Source organism: Nansenia antarctica, assembly GCF_963989245.1.
Source record: "Nansenia antarctica genome assembly, chromosome: 4".
Lineage (NCBI taxonomy): Eukaryota > Metazoa > Chordata > Actinopteri > Argentiniformes > Microstomatidae > Nansenia > Nansenia antarctica.
Genome location: NC_137689.1, coordinates 67,160,435 through 67,175,434, shown reverse-complemented (window position 1 = coordinate 67,175,434; position 15,000 = coordinate 67,160,435). Strand labels below are relative to the sequence as shown.

General features: G+C 45.9%; 1 protein-coding gene across 1 annotated transcript in view; it reads right to left on the bottom strand.

The window, feature by feature from the left end:
* tcf4 (transcription factor 4) overlaps window positions 1–15,000 on the bottom strand; it is a gene marked incomplete at both ends in the record, with an annotated part of 159,498 nt that overhangs the window by 92,197 nt on the left and 52,301 nt on the right. The gene's annotated exons all lie outside the window — the stretch shown is intronic.

The following is a 15,000-nucleotide window of genomic DNA, read 5'->3' as shown; positions in this document are numbered from 1 at the left end:
TTATTTATTCTACTGTCAGTCCCTAGTACGAAAATGATTTGTTTATGTTACACAAGAAGGCAATGTTTTGAAAAACGCTGCAGAAAACAGAATATCTCCGTCACTGACAACATTGTTAACATTTAAGCGATACAAAAGCAAAGGCGTCCTGACTGAGGCGTTGCGATTATTCCCATAATGAACAATCATTTCGAAATGATGTCTCTTGACAGGCAATTTCTTCAGAAAATTAAGCTGCTAATGTTTTTTTTTTTTCCTTCTTCTCTCCGACAAGAGAACAAATATGGAAGGCGTCCTATTTGCCCCGATGCCTGGGCTTCCCTGCACTTTAATCCCGTTCCAGGTCTGATCTGCCTGTCCCCCCACAGTGGCCTAGGGTCTAAATGAGGATTGTGTGTGAGCCGCTGTTGCCTTGGGGTTAGGCTGAGAATCTGCACCACGGCCAAGATCCTGCACTCTCTCCTCAGTATGGCTCTCACCCGCTACTGGAAAACTCAATGACTTGCACCGAAAACCCCACTAGTGTAGGATAGGGCACATTATAGAGCTCATCGCCTCAAGAGAAACGCGCTCTTGCAGCAGAAAACACAATGCACAACTTTATGTGCCTGGCTACACAATAATGTGTGTGAATGTGGATGGATTCAGATTTTAGATTTTGGGATAATTTCAATAAAAAACATCAGTAAATAAGTCATCACATTGTTTTGCATTACACATCATTTACTAATTAATTTATTAACTCTAAAAGGCTGAGACACTACATTTGTGCATGAAGTTGTGATGAATAATTCCATATCACTCAAAACTATAAATAACACTATTAAATGAATAAAATGCAGCTTTGTTGAAATAATAATGTTTTTCAAAGCTGAAAAATACACTGAAATAACAAGAACAAAAAAGCACAGTATTTCTTCATATATCAAGGAACATTAGAATAATCAATGTACTCCATTTCTAAGGTTGGACAACATGTTTCACTGTAAAAACTATGTCCTTACTGGTAACAATGGGAACTGAACAATTGTTAGTTGTACCTAAATAAACTGCTTGAGAAAACCAATCATCCATGTGCTCTTTCTTATTTCACAGAAACTGTAAAAGGGTTATGGAAAATTCAGAAGGGGACGTAAAAATAAAACCACCAACCTGCAATAAAGTTGTTAGCATAAATTTGTTAAAAAATATATAAGCAAAGGGCACATGTGGGTGGATGCTTCAGACATCTTAAGTGCTGGCTAATTAAAAAATAACAACGATGCCACTCTAAGGCCTTCTGAAAGCTTTCATATCAGAAGAACAAAACTGAGGCAGTGCAACCAAAGACTGAGATGTAAGCAGGTTTGACAAGACAGTGGGACTGTTTATATTGCATAAAGGGAAAATATGCTATGTATGACAGTTAATGTGTGTGCTGGTATGTTCCTTTAATCCACTGCATAGATTGATTGAGACCCCCTCAACAATATCTAAATATGCCCCTGGAATCTTTGAATTATATTAGTCCCTTTGACACGACAATAACGTTTATTAAACCTTACTATTACCAGTAAGTAACTACTAGTTTTCAAATACATGTAACAACAATAGAAAAAACTGTACAAATCTCTGTATGTGGTACCAATCAGCATTATAGTCAATATATTATGCGGTTATTGTCTGGACGTCATTTTCAATGAACAAATATTATTGAACGACTATTGACTATCTGCAACTCAAGTATGTATACCGGTTCATGGGACATCGTTTTCTGTGTTTTTTTTTTTAAGAAACAATACTTCCAGTGAAGGGCTTAAGAGAAACGCAATGGTAAGAAGGGCCGTAAAGCCGCGGGAAGCCCCTTAATGAACATAGGAGTGAATTTGGCTTGAGGGTGACTAAAGACAAAAAAGACCTGGATTGATCAATGTCAGTGGTATGGGGTTTGGGCAAAGAACGTTTGGATTAAAAGAACCTCCCATTGGCTACTAGAGGCAATACACTCCTCCGAGTCTCCTACAATGAGGCAGTTATCATGGTCCAAAGAAATCCCTTCAGAAGTACTAAGGGCCTTTTTCAATAAAAACAGTAATGGGGATGACATCGGAAATTCCTGTGTACCAAAAGATGGGGATGTATTGACTATATTGTACATTTTAAGGTTCTTTTAGTTTTTCACAGAAAAGACTATTTAGTTGTGTAAAGGAATCCACAATAGATGTCCTGATGTGATGGTTGTATGTTTACTTCCTCCTGTACCTGTTTAATACAGTTGAAGAACTGAAGGTTATTCTTAAATCAATAGACAAGATTACACTGTCTAGCCTATTTCTCACAGACATAAAAAATATTGCCTTCTTCTTTGAAAAGCAATATTCAAATTTGATACCCCTTGGCATGTGCATAATTGGGCTATTTTAAAAAAAACTATGTGACTAATAGTACCATTTCCAAATGCTATATGATGGTTGCAGACAGACATGAGAGTGACATGGAGAGGAAAACTAGTGGGAAGGGTTAAAAAAATCTATTCCTGTTTTATGTGGGGGAGGACAGGCGAAGTGCACAGACATGAATCATTCTCAGCAATTCAAGTGTTTCCATGACATCAATGGGCATCCTTCCAGAACTCCGACAAAGTCTAAAAGGTACGGAGGGAAGCCACCGAAGCCATAGGGAGCTGGCTTCAAAACACACAAACCAAATCAACCCCCTCCCCAAAAAAATAGACATAACGCGTATAAAATACATTGTCTCTCCATAGAAAGCTTTGCACTTTGCGTTCAAAATTAATTTTACACATTGGTCGATGAACAGCCATCAGAAAATCCCAGACAGACGGTTGATTCCTTGGCACTGAAAAACGCATGAATATATCAAAAGATAGATGAATAAATACATGGAACCACAGTGACATAAGAGACACACACACCCATCTGCATCTTACAGCAATATAATCAATACATTTGTTTTGTGATCTGAGGCAAAGCGACTGTAGCGTGTTTGGTGAAAGCTATCGATAGGCAATGGTGGTGTTGAAATCCAGGGAATTTAAATTCAGCAGCAGCATTATGAGAGCTGTGCACTTGTTAAGTTCTTTTGAATGCGCTTGATTACATTCTAGGCAGGCTCCCCAATGCAAAACAGCCTTCATTATCCAGCCCCCTCCCCCATCCAGAATCAATAAAAACAACAAACAACAACACCAGAAACACACAACCTAACACAATAGCCTTATATACCAATTCAAGAAAAAGAAAAAAATCCAAGCAGAAAACCAAAATCTGTGGCTTAAACCCACACGGTAAAAATGGCAAAAATCATCGATACCATGGCACCCACACAAAGAAAAAGACTTGACTTTGGGGATGCGGGCTGCATTTCTTTCCGATTTGAATGTTTTTACATTTTCATGAAGCCAAAGTCACCCTAGAAACCTCTGAAATCAAACGCTAACCGTCTCTAACAGCAGGTTTTATGTCTGCGCGCAGGGCGAGTGTGTTTGTTTCAGACAAACCCTGGTTGCTAAAATGCAGCAGGCACTGCAGAATTTTGTTGGCTGGGTGACAACGGTGGCACTGCCAAGCCCTATGGCTAAAACTACTAAAAGACGCATAAGGATGGCATTAGAGCTCAAATCTTCTCTTTTTTCCACGGCATGGCGTACTTTGGTCCGGGTCTCGCTGTTTTTGGCATGTTTACATCCTTCTATGTATATTTGTCACTCCCTTTCATCGTCTCCTCAGATCTGATAATAACCAATACCTGAAACAAGGTTTGATATTTATGAACTCGTGTTGTCTTGGTTTTATTTCATATTTTCATTGTCTTTTTGTTTGTTTGTTTGTTTGTTTTTTTCATCCGTTTTTGTGTTTCTTCATGCAGGCATTGAATGAAACATTCTTAAGATTTCATTCTTTCATTTTTGCATTCCCCCCTCTTTGTCTTGAGGATTTGGGTAACATTTCCACAATACCTGAAACACAATAGTGGTGGAGACATAAATAAGGCATTATGCACATAATTTTGCCACTAAAACCAACACAAATGAACAACATACTCAATTATGCTCGAGAGACAAAAAACATACAAAAATCTCCTGTAACAACATTCAGGATTACTAAAGACAGTGAAATCTCAGTAACAGCTATTGATACAACACAATTTAGCTTAAGAGCAAACAAAGGCAGGATGCTACAGTCCCAACCACAGATTGTGTTGAGGCATTGTGACGTTGAACAAATGAGGTCATCTAATTTTGAACAAAAATGCCCCGGTGGATTTAACATATTTATCACTTGTTTTTTTTTTAGGGCAGAAAGGAGAAATTGACAGCCAAACCATTCACCAGGGCAGAGAACGGAAGGGAGAAGTTCCAAATGAGTCGTAAAAAAACGCACCAGAAAATACAGAGATGTGCTTGTCGGGGTGCTGCAACATTCAGCAGCATTGGTGTGTGTGAGGTACCACAGAACATACCCATCCTTGTTCTCTCACCAATTCACACCCCGATAACCCTTTATCATTGGTCAACAGGTTATCGCCATCTAACTTGCCATCTTAAAAGAGCTCATTTATTCTAAAACCTAATAGTACAGTTTGTATATGGCACATTGAGCTAATGGTTGAATAGGAATCAGAACAAAGGCAGTCTTGTCTCTCCCTCTGACTCAACCTTCCCTCAGTGATTTAACCCCCTGCTTGCCCTTATGTAGCCCTCTCACTGCTGAAGACCGCCTCTGTGTGACAGCCTCTGTCTGACACAGACTTTAGAATGACATTTATTATCAGGCCACCGTGAAAACAGAGCGACTTTAACATCAAATCTGCTTGTCTCACTGCCCTTCACTTTCACTTTCTTTCTTTCTTTCTTTCTTTCTGTCTTTCTTTCCATGTCTCTCGGTTTCTTCATTTTCCGTTCGTCCGACCGCTAGCCTCGCGTAGACAGCTGCCTGGATGAGAACCAAAGAGCATTTCTACCGGATATACGCTCACTGACTGCGCCGCAAAACGTTTGATGCGTGGGCTCTGTCGCAACACGCTCTATTCTCTAGTCTGTTGCATCTCCGTTTTCTGATAGTGTCTGGCGGTGTCTACCTTTTAAAGAGTTTTCATGTTGAAAGCCATGAGAACCCCCACCCCCACCACCCTGTACGAGGGGGCCTCACACAGGCCTCAATGTGCCTACGGGTGCTTTACCCGCCCAGGGAGGCTGCCGTCCAGGCAAGGTGAGATGAGGAGAGCCAGGGACCAACAGCTGCAGCCAGAGCCAAGCATCTACCAGAGCTGCCCATCCCCCCCCTCCGTCTCTCAGCAAGTGGAACGTCCCCCCACTTCCTCCACCGGGACTGTCGTCACCCCCGACCGACCACCCCCCCGCCCTGCTGCAGGTCTAGGGGAGGGCACTGCAGGGGAATGCCCATAGAAATGCCAGCCTAATCAGTAAAGTGGCTGTCGGCAGGTGGAGGGGAGTGGTGGAGAGAAAGAGAGAGAGCATGGGCGGCTGAGGTCCGCCTCACACACTGACCCGGCAGAGACTGATAGGCCTGGTGCTGTCAGAATCCAGGGGGGAGGTGATGGTAGGGGTCGGGGGTCATAGCGACCCGGGTCCTCATCAGAGCTCCTGCTGAAAGCTGCTCCAGTGTGATGAGCAACCTGTCAGCTGACCCCCGAAGCCCACTCTGTTCTCCTCTTCTCTCTCCCTCTCTCTCTCTCTCTCTCTCTTTCTCTCACATGTCATTCTCATACAAACACCCACGCCAACGCCGACAAACGATGTCCTCCTACCGTACAAGCTGCCAACTCACGGCCAAACACCAGTATTTAATGTGTTTGTCCTTCATCTCCTCCACGCCGCCCAGATTTGCCTATCACGAGGCGTCACAATGACATGTTTGACTTGACTTGAGAGGGAGGAAGGGGAGGGCTACAGGGAGAAAAATCTGCCGGTTTTTACCTGCACGGCACACACACACACACACACAGCTGCGGAGGACAATTCAGACCAACACCTGTTTGCGAGGAACGTTAAACTTCAGACGCAATGAGACACGGGCAATTACTGGAACGTCTTTGTGTGAGAAGCTGGCACAATTAGGAGGCGCGCTGGAGGCCTTCCTCCATCATTGTCAGGGAGAAGCCCGCTCGAGCAGAGCAGAAACAATTGAACTTGACCACAATTAATAGCCATCCCCGAGTTCTATTAAGTAACATGTACAGGTAAATATCCCAGTCCTTTTTCTTCTTTTTTTTATGTGGGGGGAAAAAAGTCAACAACGGCAAAACTCGACGCCACAGCAGTTTGCAGGCTTCAGGAGAACACAGGTGCCCATCTATATTCATGATAGCTACCTACTGGCCTGCAGATGTGTAGCATTTACTTGATGATGTTGTTGTTTTTCGGGTTGCTTGTTTCTAATATTCCCTGCTCAGCTTTCTCCCCAGTATGCTGATGCTGCCCTGTGGTTTCGCTGTGCATGTAAGCTGAATACAGCTGGCCAGACACCAACGCTGGGGCCCATGTATAATACATTGAGTTTCCATTACTTCTCTCTCTCTCTCTCTCTCTCTCTCTCCTCTCTCTCTCTCTCACCTCTGTCCACATCTTTCCCATTGACGAGCTGCCAGGAGTTACACTTGGCGTTGTTCGACATTCATCTTGTATTGCCGCGAGGGCGTGGGAAAAAGAGCGGTGCTTTGCCATCTGATGACATTGAGACCAGTGTTCTCTGGAAGAGGAGGTTCTCGTCTCAGAGCCCTACAAAGCAGTGCGCAGGACAATTCAACCATTACTCTGGATACAGACACAAGGGTATTAAAAAGAAGAAATACTGAGTCTGAAGTCAATCGGGAAAAAAAAGATTACAAAGCCAAAAACGGACTATGAATTATAATGGTATAATGAATGTTCCATGTTGATACCTAGCCATACAGCCCACCTTCATATAGATTAAAAAAAAACATTAAAACATTGGCCAACCAAAAACCTTTCCCGGGTTTCATATGCAAATACCCTTCGCCTTTTTTTTCTTCTTCCCCCTCCCTGAGAACCTAATAGATCCCCCCCTCCTCCCCCGTCTCCTATAATTACGGCGTGCTGGTTGAGGAGGGCTGCGGTGGCTTTGTGCTGCGAGGAGCAGGTGATCTGTAAGAAACAGCTGGAGACAGGGGAGGCTGCAGCTGCTGAGGATGAGGCAGACGGGATGCGGGAGCGCTGCCTTGCCCAGCCTGCCCAGCCGTCAAAACCTGCGACCAGTCAGTCTGCACCGGGCCCCCGCCAGCCGCCCGCCCCTCCTGGGCCTGATAACGTGCTTGCATGTCACGGCGTATGCAAAAATCCTGGAAGGCCTCTCTCTCTCTCTCGCTGGAGAGTCACTGGCCAGAACAGAGACATTGCATAAGGCTAGGAATGAATAATCAGAAGAAAAAAAATGGCTGACATAGCTCCCTTATATAGAAACGGCTGAATTTAGATATTTTTTTCTCCTGACAGAGATGACGGGCCTAATGGGAAAACCGGTATGGTGTACGGGAGTAATAATGTCTCGTAGTGTCAGCACATCTCTAGTCTGTCCTGATTGGTTAATGCCCCGGGGATGGGAAGTGGTGGGTGGGATGGTGAGGTGGGTGGCACGAGTGGCATCAGGCTAAAGGGGTGGAGGGCGGGGGGTGGGGGGCTCCCTGTGGGGGAGGGGTCTCTCTCTGGTAGGTTGTGACCCTGTCCTCGCTGCCTTCGTCCTTAGTGGCTCGCCAGCACTTCGTTCCCCACCAAGGACACCAGGGGATCAGCAGGGGGGCTAGTGGTGGCAGTCTGCGGGGGGTGGAGGGGGGTGGAAGGGGTTGGTGTGTGGTGGCGGGGGGTAGAGGGGGATGGAAGGGGTTGGTGAGGGGTAGAGGGGGATGGAAGGGGTTATTGGGGGGGGGGGGGGTGAGGGGTAGAGGGGGATGGAAGGGGTTGGTGGGGGGTGGATGCCCTGGCACAGGCCATAGCCAGGTGGAGACGAGCACTCAGGCTCATCCTCGTCCTCTTTGGTTCAGAGGCTTGGCAGGCAGCATTGATTAGGCTAATCACACGGCAAGAGGGCTCGCTCCACGCCGCCAGAATGTAAACCACCGCAGTCCGCTTTCATTCTATGTTTTTCATTCCGTCCTTTTTTTCCTTCTTCTCTGAGTTCATTTTAGGGGGGATGGGGGGACGGGGGGATGGGGGTGGGGAGGGGGGGGGACTGCAACAGCCATCTTGTCCTTGTCAACACCTCTGTTCTTTTTCAAAAACGCTTCTCTGTTCTTCACTTGTTTTTGATGGGCCATAAAAAAAAGCCATAAAAAGATAGACACTGAACTGAACTGCGTGTACATTTTTCCTTTTTTTTTTTCTTTCTTCTCTTCTTTGGCTTTGAGACATTTTAAATAGGACATTTCCCTTTAGAAATTTAACTTGATAGCGATGCTTAGAGAGAATCTTCCGTTTCTTCTAACCCTCTGTTCCGCAGGCAGGGAACAACACTGCGTTCCTGGGCCACATTCTGTTACAGTTTCAAGAGTGTGTGGTAAAAACAAAAAATCAAGGTCTTTGAAATGGGATAGGACACAAAGTACATATCAAAACCAATCCCACGTGTAAACAGACAGTCATACACGAAGCGTAAGAAGGAGGAAGCATGTTCCCTCTTCAGCCGTGGAACACTACAGACGCGGGCGGCTGACAGGCAGGTGCTCCTCAAAGAGGTAAATAAAGCTGGAAGCAAAGGGGAGAAGGGTGGCAGAAAACAGAGAGTCCCTCTGAGGGGTTGAGAGAGAGAGAGAGGGGGGGGGGTCCTTGCCCCCTCAACCCTCCCTCTTTGCCCCTGTCAGTGGTGATGGTTCTCTAATGGGCACAGGGGCACGGAGGTCCGGGGGGTTCCAGGGGGGGGGGGGGTCCAGCTGCAGCCAGAGAGGGAGTCACCACTGGCTTCCCGCATAGACGTCTCACCTCCCCGAGTCATTAGCATACGAACACACAGTCTGTTTGAACAACACTCTGCTACAGCAGGTACCACAAAGATATGGTATGGTTCCTGAAAAAAATTGGGGAGAAAAGGCTTTAGGGGAGAAAAAAAACTACAGGAAGCTTAAGTAACTAGGGAGAGTATATGAAGAACTATGCGGGAGAGTGGGGAGGGAGGGGGGAGGGAGGGGGGGAGGGGGAAGGGGGCAGGTGTCATTCAAGTCATGATAAAAAAAAACATGTCTAACAGCTGGAAACTGTAGCAGCATTGAGAGGTGTGGTCATACCGGGAGGCGGGTGGTACAATCTATCGGTTCCACAGGACGTAAGCGGCTCTGACAGGCTCTTTTCTGGGGCCAGCGACTATGATAATGCCTCTCTGGATGGGTAAAGTTAGGTGGCATATAGGTCACCGTCTAGAGGGGAATCAACTGTGCGCGCCTCTTTTTTAGACAGCGAGTTGCTCTGTGATCCTTCATCCTGCAGCCTGCAGCCCCCCGAACCCGAAATCGCAAGAAAGACGGGGCGAGCGCTTAAAGCAAAAATCTGCTTCCAGGACAATCCATTATATCTGACAAGTTAAATGTTCCATGGTAGACCATATGGCATCGGAGCAGGGCCGACAATGGAAGAGAGAGACTCGGGAAATGCATCACAATTAAGGTGTTTGGCTACAGTTGGGATTCCTTCCTGGCTCCCGTCCTCTCTTCCCTTCTCTTCCTCTTACCCACATCCCTCGTTCTGTTTTGCTAAATAACACTAGACACTTGTTTTTTTTACGCCTTATACCATTGTCCTACAAATTTCAGGATGCATCCGTTTTTTTTTTTTTTTTACGCATGTTGCTTTTGATTCTGCTTGACAGGGGAAATACGGCGCTAAGAACACACGCCGGCCACATGAAAAAGCCTCCAACCACCATGTCATTTATTTGTCTTGTTTTTTGGGGGGAGTAACATGAACTTGACAAGCACAGCAACACTGTATTTAAAGACAAAGACAAAGCCCCCCCCCCCGCCCCCCCTTCCCCCCCCACCACATCTGATAAAGATGGGCCTTGCAGCCTGCTGTAAGCCGGTGCTGTAATGACTCTTTAAATACCTTGAGAATCCTTCCTGTGGATATTGGCAGGACTCAGTCGGGGGTAGGGGAATTGGTGATGGGGGGGCGGGGGGGCAGGGGGTCGAACCTGGTGCAGCACGCAGCGTAATCTCCCATCAAACGCCCTGCCCCTGTGCTCCCCTGGCTAAGCCTTGTAGAGGATCAGAGTCAGAGCTGGGGCTCAAATACCTACGGACAGGGCTTTAGAGCCCTGAGAAGATTACGCGATTCGCCCGCTAATGGTCGCCTTCGCCCCCCAGCGCCGCTGCTACTCCTCCTCATCATAATGATAATGATAATGACGCGCAATGACAATCACAATAATAACAACTCCTGATATTACAAACAATCATTTCAATAACAATGGCTTCTTAAATCAGATAATAGCGGGGTTGCCACCGCTAAAAATAATGGGAAACGAACTGACAAGAGATTTCATTCGGGATGACAAACAAAGTGCCTGAGTGTGTGTGTGTGTGTGTGTGTGTGTGTGTGTGTGTGTGTGTGTATGTGTATGTGCATGAGCGAAAACTAGCGTGACATGCCCTCTCACAACTGTACTTGATTTAAGCCACAAATCGAGGCAAGGGAGCGGGGGGATTGGGGACTTAGCCAGTGGAGGCTGGTTGAGGTAGAAATCGGAGGACGGGCTCATTGTAATGCATGGAATGGAATTCCTCTGATTTCTACCTCCCCCAGCCCCCACTGGACTGGACCGAGACTTACTGAAACAGAGAAGGAAGGAGGGCACCAGCAACAGCATTTCTTGAGAGCATGTCGTAGAGAAGGGACTGATGTTGCATAACAGCCTAGGCGCTCAGTACCTCGCCAGCCCCTGTCCCCCCAGAGGTCCCCTGCAACCCTGCTCTGGTCCTCAGCCACACATTTACAAAACAGACCGCCATTTCTCACTCATCCTGTTATCACATGGTAGGCTAATGGCGGTATGGTGACACCTCACCTCACACTTTTTAACAGAGCAATTGGTATAGGGGAATATATATATATATATATATATATATATATATATATATATATATATATATATATATTAGGGGCGCAACAGTTCAGTTTGCCCATGGTTTGTGCCTCAGTTTAGGTTTGGTTTCAGTACGTGTTTTGTGCGTAAGGAGATAACAATATACTATTTATTTAACTGTTACTTTACTTTTTTTTGCTTGTACTTGAAAACTTTAACATTCAGACACATTCCAGATACAATATAGTATATTGTATAATATAAAAAATATACATCTACATAAACAAAAAACACTTCAAATGTAAACAAAAATTAAATAAACACTTTGAAATGTAAAAGTGCCTCTTAGCCTTAGACTACTGGTATAGGAGAAGAAATAAAAGTAAAAGTGCACTTTAGCCTTGACAGCTGGTAGCCCAAATACGCATTATGCGCATATATGACACGCGTGAAGCAATGCCTGCAGACAGTAAGGTTTCTGTTCACTGTTCTCGTTCCCTCATCATTGTATTCATTCCCAAAGCCGAAATGACCCCACACCGCAGATTTGTAGGAATCTGGGGCTTCCTCAAACTGTTGCCTCTCAACCACATTCATGTTCTCAACTCTGCTTGCCATGAACAAACATTTGAACAAGTTACAGAAGTAACTGTTTTCCAGACAAACTCCACTTCCGACTTTGAATGGAAAGCAATTATCCGAAGATGCCACAATTCACTAGTCCGTATTGAACCGTGGATGGCGAACCATACGGTTCAATATAAAACCGAGAACCATTGCGCCCCTAATATATATATATACACACACACACACACACACACACACACACACACACACACACACTCTTCTTATGACCAAATGTGTCGGTAGTACCTCACGCCGCCACTAGAGAAGTTAAATGTAAGGATTGCACCTTTAAATCTGGGCTGTCTAACCTGATCACACCGCAGACCTACAACAAAAGATTCATTGCCCTTTAAAGTGCTCATTAATGATCAAGCCGGATAAACTGTTGACACAGGGCCACTTAAGTGAAACTACTCGGAGTTCTTACACCTACATCTACTCTAATTGAATCATAACTCCATCTCTGTAATTGTGCCGGCCCCGCTCAGATGTTGTGGTAATTTCAGAACTGTTCTCTCGACTGGGCCTGAATGCCAATATCCTCCACATTTAATTGCCTTGAAGCTAGATGGGAGAAGGACGGGGGGGGGGGGGGGGGGGGGGGGCGACGAGAGGGAAATACACAGCAGGGGCTGTACATTAAAAGAAGCAAGGTCACAAATTATAATGAACGGTTTCCCACACCTCAGCCCAGGCCCTAATGGCTGCTAGGAAGGAGGAAGAAAAGAAAAAAAAATAAAACAGATTAACAGCTGTAGGAAGATAATGAGTGTAACACGAACCCCGACACTTCCCTGTGTTATACCTACAAAGGCATTACACGATATCCCAAACCCTTCTTTTTTTCTTCTTCTTCTTCTCCTCCTGTAGCCGTCTGCCCGCAAAATAGGCCAACACGGGGGGAGAAAAGGTGAAAAGGAAATACTTTGTGTTGGCGAGGCTTTTCAGCGCTTTCACAGAAGTATCTGAACACTTGGGTGACGTCCTGCCGTTTTAAGCGCGACACACTTAAGTCCCCTCTTCATTGGACACGGTTCTATTCATACGGGCTGCACCAGGGGGGAGAGAGATACACCCCCGCTCGCTCCTCTCGCCCCATCTCCTGTGTGTGTGTGTGTGTGTGTGTGTGTGCAGTATGCGTGTGTGCACTGATCATTGTGTGTGTGTGTGTGTGTGTGTCTATATGTGTGTGTGCGGTAAGTGTGTGTATGCGGTGTGCATGTGTCTGTCTGTGTGTGTGCAGTGTGTGTGTGTGTGTGTCTGTATGTGTGTGTGTGTGTGCGTCTGTATGTGTGCGGTGTGTGTGCGTGTGGTCAGGTGTGTGTGTGTGGGTGTGTGTGTGTGTGTGTGTGGGTGTGTGTCTGTGTGTGTGTGGGTGTGTGTCTGTGTGTGTGTGTGTGTCTGTATGTGTGCGGTGTGTGTGTGTGTGGTCAGGTGTGTGTGTGTGTGTGTGTGTGTGTGTGTGTGTGTGTGTGTGTGTGGAGTGTGCCGCAGCCAGAGTTGCTGACCCAGTCTTGTCCACCCACTGCTGGTCAGTCCAGGTTAATTCAGTCTCCTGGACTCATCAGCCCAGGGCATCATTCTAGGGAGCTGCCTGTCAATCACACACATTTCCTAACACACCTCCATTTCTGCAGGCCTGCGTGTGCCAACCAGGGGAGGGCCAGCCGGCGAGTGTGCGTGTGTGCGTGTGTGTGTGTGTGTGCGTGTGTGTGTGTGTGTGTGTGCGTGTGTGCGTGTGTGTGTGCGTGTGTGCGATGCCATGTTGCCTCTGTACGGCCGGCAGTGTCAAGCACATGCCCATACCATTGCTTGGCAACCATCGCTGCGTCATAGTGTCCCCTTTCAGTAAACAAAGCAAAGCATTATCTAAGTAAACAATGATTGAATGACAAATCATTTTCCTTTTTTTTTATGTGCATAATACCCACTATAAAACAAGAAACATGTATTCAGCTTCACCACATAAACTACCTGTCTATCTGTGGGGGTGACAGCAGTGACAGAATAAATTTAAAAAGATAATACAAACAGCCTTATTTTAGTGGTTGCCCAACAGAGTATTTCTACACACACGTACACACACACACACACACACACACACACACACACACAGACACACACACACACACACACACACACACAGACACACACAGACACACACACATCAGCCTTGTACACACCTGCTTAGTGATGTGAGGTAAAAATGATTTTCTCATAACTTACAGAGTTACAAGTCAGATGACAAGAGACCAAATAAAGCCCATTATGAGTCGATTAGTCCTCTGGTCTCCACCGAAAATAAATGAAACATGAAAGCAGAGGGAGGACAACTCTCAGCCCTGAGTGATGTCACCACGTAGCACCACTACAAGGGGTGAGCCTGTTACCTAAAAGCTTTACACCATCTGAAAGAGGAAACATCTGTTCGGAGAAACCAACTCGTTCAATTTAGACACAAATCACAAAGAGAGCTTAGCACACTCAAACACGCACACACACACACACACACACACACACACACACACACACACACACATGCGTAACGCTCGCACACACATGGTATACTCGCGCGCACACACACACACACACACACACACACACACACACACACACACACACACACACACACACACACACACACACACAGACACAGGCACAGACACAGACACAGACACAGACACAGACACAGACAAAAACACACACACACACACACACACACACACACACACAGACAGACACACACACACACACAGATGCATGCACACACACACCGACACACACATACATACACACACACATACACACACAAACACACACAGACACACACACAGACACAGACACAGACACACACACAGATATACACCACTACATGCTGAGCCACTTGGAGTACAGCAGAGAGCCGACGTACAGAGCAGTCCATCCAGGTGCACCCACACAGAGCAGCAGTATTTATATACACACACACACACACACACACACACACAGAGCAGCAGTATTTATATACACACACACACACACACACACACACACACACACACAGAGCAGCAGTATTTACAGCCCTGAATCACGCCAGCAAATGTACCAACAAAGGCAAGAGACAAAGACGGGGAAAAGTGCCAGATGGAATTTTTCTAAAAGTATTTATCCTTAAGGGGAATATTAATTAAGTTTCGCATCCATACAAAACTGTTCTTGTCTTTGGGGATTTTCCTCACAACAAATCCCCCATCCCTCTTTGGAAAGGTTTAAACCCCCAATTTGAAGAGCTTCTCACTGGCACAGAAGCAGCCCTTAATACTCTGAGCTGAGAAGCCGAGCCCCC